The sequence below is a fragment of the Neophocaena asiaeorientalis genome, unplaced genomic scaffold (genome assembly GCF_003031525.2).
Source record: "Neophocaena asiaeorientalis asiaeorientalis breed wild unplaced genomic scaffold, Neophocaena_asiaeorientalis_V1.1 scaffold154, whole genome shotgun sequence".
In the NCBI taxonomy this organism is placed as follows: Eukaryota; Metazoa; Chordata; class Mammalia; order Artiodactyla; family Phocoenidae; genus Neophocaena; species Neophocaena asiaeorientalis.
The window spans coordinates 5,286,529-5,291,616 of NW_020172982.1; positions in this window are offsets into that span (position 1 = coordinate 5,286,529).

Genomic DNA, 5,088 nt, shown 5'->3' on the forward strand with positions numbered 1-5,088 from the left:
AGGATCATATATTACACTTAGTTCTCATGTTTCTTTTCTTTTTTTTTTTTTTTTTTTTTTGTGGTACGCGGGCCTCTCACTGTTGTGGCCTCTCCCGTTGCGGAGCACAGGCTCCGGACGCGCAGGCTCAGCGGCCATGGCTCACGGGCCCAGCGGCTCTGCGGCATGTGGGATCTTCCCGGACCGGGGCACGAACCCGCGTCCCCTGCATCAGCAGGAGTTATCTCAACCGCTGCGCCACCAGGGAAGCCCCTCATGTTTCTTTAGTCTCCTTTCATCTGGAACCTCAATTTGTGTTTGTCTTTCATGCCAGCGACACTTTTGAAGAATAAGGGCCAATTTCTTTTAATTTCCGATAATAAAATATTTTGTATTTGATCATTTGTATATATTTATATTTTAAAAGTAAAATGTTTTGAATCTTCCTGATGTTTTCCATATCTTTTTAAATGTCATTTCAGTCCCTGGTGATGCCTCTCCATCTTTTCAAATCCTACTTGTTCTAGGTTCAGTTATAATCCTTTCTTCCCTGGCCTTTGCTAGAGGCCAGAGAATACCCTGTAGACTTTACGTCTGCCACGCACGGGCACTGTGCTTAGCATACACAGGGCCGTTAATACATATTTGTTGATTAATTGATTTGGGGCTGAGACATGGGTACCGTCTGCTGCAAAGACAGAACGCATCAAGCAGGCTTAGCAAGTCAAGATGGGTATCTTTGCTGCGAATTGCTTCTGGGCCTTGCAATTATCGAGGTAACTTTTGGATTCAAAACTGGATCCTTGATTGTAGATTTGCCACACCATGGAACGGTGGGGAAGTGGATCTTTTTTTTTAAAAAGTTTTACAATAGATAATCAAGAGCGTGAAATAAAAGTAACTTTCCATACTATTCTATTCCTCCAAATTTCAGGAAACTGAAATAGTGTTCAGTTCAAGAAAAGGTTTCAGAGACTAATGAACCAAACAGTATATTCGAATACAGTCTGTGCTTACGTTATCAAAAACGTATAGGAGGTTGAAGGCTAGTGTGTTCAGAGGATAGGCCCCTCAGAGGAGATGCTAAATTATAAACCGAGAAGAAGGCTTTCATCCTAAGCACTATCCATTTGTCGACATCAAACCAACATTTTTGCCCTTGCCCGAGAAAGCTTTAGACTTATCAAGTCTTGGTAAATTGTGAAAATCACATGGCTGTTCAATGCCTCCATGTGGTAGAAAAAATAATTTAGCTCTGTCCTAGCTTCCTGTGATAGCAAGGTTCAGGACCAATACAGTCGCACAATGCTTAGGGTCCTTCAAAGGGATCAGTGCTTTTTGATAAAGAGGCCTGTGGAAGAACGACCCGAATTGAAGATAAAAGCCCCAGATCTCATTAGGCTTCATGAATTGACCCTTCTTTGCAAACCTTCCTTATCCTTCTGTATAAGGAATGGCTTTTTCAGCAAAGGAGCATCATAAAATAAAACAAGTGGACTGAAATCCACAGTGAACCCACCTTTTCAGAAAAGCTTTACAGAAATTCTTTTTACGTGCCAAACGTAAGTTTTTTTCTTTTGACAAAAAACAACAACAAAAAAGGAAATCCTTTCTATCCAGCCATAGGGTAACTTAAAAATACATATATGTATATTAACAAATGTTAATATATTATTAACAAATTTGCTTGGCGATTCTTTGGATGTGCAATTGGCCAAAGGTGCAGTTCACCTTTATGAAATATTTGAAGTTCCCTGTAAGCAACAAGCCAGAAATAGGTGTGCTAGAAAGTCAGACGGAGTCTCTTTCTTTTGAATCATCCGTGTCATTTCACCTCCTAGGGATCAGTCAATACCTTCATCTTCAAGGGCTTCTACTTAAACGTACTTGATACTCTAAAGATGGCTTGAAGAAGAGGATTGGATCACTCTGAGAATCCGGAATAGGCAGTAATAAAAACTGGAGCCCACTTTTTCAAAGCCCAGGGACGTCACAGTGTTGCACCACATGGCCTCTGTGGCTGAATGCGTCTTTTAAATGTAGATTGAGCCTTCCTATCAAAGCAGCCACTGTATATGGGCACATTAGCCTGCACTTGACTTCCCCAGCGTTGGGGGCAGGGGCCGAGGGATATTGTCGTGGTATACCCTTTGGTTTCTTTAGGATAATATAGCATGAGAATGTATTACCTACTTAAAATATACCCGTCAATATGAAATAAAGAAATAATAAGGATTATTCTCAGAATGGGGAGTAGGGAACTTCAATAGGGGTCATTAGTTGATTCAAGTTAATGTTATAAATTCAGTGATTCCCTTTACTCGCTTCCATTTTTTTCCACTTTCCCACCTGTCTTGATTGTTAATATGTTCTTTAAAATATTATCAGAATTCTTTTATATTTAATATATTGTTCTTCAGTGTAATTGAGACTCTTTCCATCACCACCCCCGTCCCCCAGCATTGCCAGGACTGGCAAAGTCATCATGGGCCACAGTCACAATTCCGCCACTGACTTACTGCTTGACCTCGGACAAGACACGGTGGCTTCCTTTGCCTTAATTTCTTCGTCTGCAACATAAGGAGTCTGAACTCAAAGCTATCTTAGGCCCCTTCTTGGAAATAAAATCCTGTGATTCCTCAACCCGATCTTTCTCTTAGAAGGTTTCCTATGTTGTCATCAATTCTAAGTCATAAAGACACAGTGTCCTAACAAAATTCCTGAGAAGTAAAATAAGGGTGGGATTATTAATACTCTGAGTAACAGTTAATAAACCACTTTTTACTATAGATACACATTTGATCCTTCTTACAACCAACCAGCGAGTACAGCGCAGGTATTGCCCTTCTTAGCTGAGGAAAGGGAGGCTTAGAGAGGTCAATTTATCTCCTTAGGCCTTGCAGCTAATAAGTAGAGAGCTAGAAGATTACAAATGAATTATTATTTTTTTATGACGGAGACAACTGTATATGTAAAATAATCTGAATATAAAAGAATAGTCTTTCCAGAGCAGCGGATTCTTTTCTAAACATTTTGAGGTTATCATTCCCCCTCGGCAGGTCATTCCCGAACCATAAAGCACTAACCAGGGTTAGAGATAAGAAAGACTGGTACACAAAGGAGAGCTAGTGTCCCTCCAGACTAGCTTGGGAAAGCGCTTCCCTATAGAGGAGGGGCCCTCCCATTACATGATTTATTTCCCCAGGGACCAGTCTCATCCAAGCATCAACAATGCAACACAAAATACTACGTTCAGTTTTTTTAAAAGTATTATTATAGTTAGTATCCAAATATATGATTTATGCCAACCAAAGTTAAAGAAAAAATTCATCCACCGTCCCAGTCACATCAGCAAATCAAACCTCTTCTTCTCCTGTATTCTCTGCCAGCTCTTGTCTTGATACATATATGAGTTTTTACTGGTTGTACTCACAGTGTGGACATGTATTTTAAAGTATCAGGAACCCAAATTTTTCGTAAGAGGAAGTCTCAATTTTAATAACTGTCTTCAGATTATGTTTTTCATGTTTGCTCATTGTTTTATCTCAAATTTATGGGTTTTTTTCGTCAGAAGTACAAAAAGTATACAACCTGGTTTTAAGGAGATTTGGGGGCGTTGTTTTCAAATAACATACAGCAGGGATTGTTATTATTTTTATATCCTCTACCAAGACTCCTGAAAGCAAACACACGCCTGGCATCTTTTCAAAATTTCTAGGCATCTGAGTGACTGAGGGACTGCTCCGAGGTAGGAGGCTGAAACGATGACGGGTTTTTCTCAGCTTTTGGACCCCTTGATTCTATGACAGTTCTTGGTAGATACAGCTTTCCTGGTAAGGATTGAACAAGAAGTCTGCACAATTACTTTGAGTCTTAATAAATGTGGAGTTTCCTGTTGAGTGCTAGAAGGGGTTGAGGTGGGTGGTAGTAAGAAGTGGATATGCCACGGGCTTTATAGCTTGTGTTGTCCTGTGGTAACTGAAGCCACACTGTTGCCATGGAAAAGGATGGTAATTTGAATGAGACAATTTAGAGTGGCCCATGGAAATCTGACTGGACAGCTGCTGAAAACACCAGACCTAGTATGCGTGACACCGCACCTATCTCTTCAATTCCCTTCAACTGAAATGACCAATGAGTGAGAAACTAAATTGTAATTTGATGTCTTAATCTTAAAAAAATCAATCTTCGTAAAAATACTAAATAAGGAACAATTCAGAAGAATTAGGACTATTATAGAAATATTATGATTACTTGAATAGCATTTATATCGCCGCTGCAGAAGGTACAGCAGGCCCCCAAACTTTAATCCAATTTCCGACACCAAAAATTCTAAATCCAGTCTCCTTCAGTAGTATAGGGTTTATTCCCATTGATTTCTCGCATTTGTGAGGCTGTCACAGTCGGTTGGTTTTACCTGTCACGAAATCCTTTGTATCCCTTTTATAAAACACCACCTCTTTCTACAAAAAGTGACTGGAAGAATCCACAATCGTAAAATTGCACGTGCCTGAGCAGAAAACTCCTATCTTGGGATTTTCTCACAGGCGTGCCTAAACCGACCTCTGCTCCTGGAAGGTAAGTTGCCAGAGGGAGAAGCCAGGGTCAGCCCACAGGAAACCCTGTTGCAGGATTTCTAATTTCCCCCTTAAGCTGATCACTTTTTTAGGAGTTCCCGGGCATTCTCTAGTCCAAAGTCCTGGCCACCAGATTACCATAATTTTTTTTTTTTTTTTACCAATTTGCCATCCCCGCCCCTTCCAGTAGCCCTTTTGGGAAGAACTGACTCTCGTGACTGCCCTATTCCATACAGTTCCCGGCGCCCCCCCGCCCCCCCCGTCTCGAAACGGCTTCCCCGCTCCAGCCCAGGAGCCGGGGGTCCCCAGACCACTTGAGAAGAAATTCACAGCCCTCGCCCCCTGGCTCGGCGTCCCGGGTGGTGAGGGCGCTGGACTTCCCGAGGTCCCCCGAGCGCTGCTCGCGACCCGCCGGAGGTGTCCAGGGGGCGGGGAGCGCGGGTGGGTGGGACCGGTCCGGTGGGGGAGGGGCGGGGAGGAGGAGGAGTGTGTGCGAGCGTGTGTGGCTGGGGGAAGCCATTGCCTGTTTAAT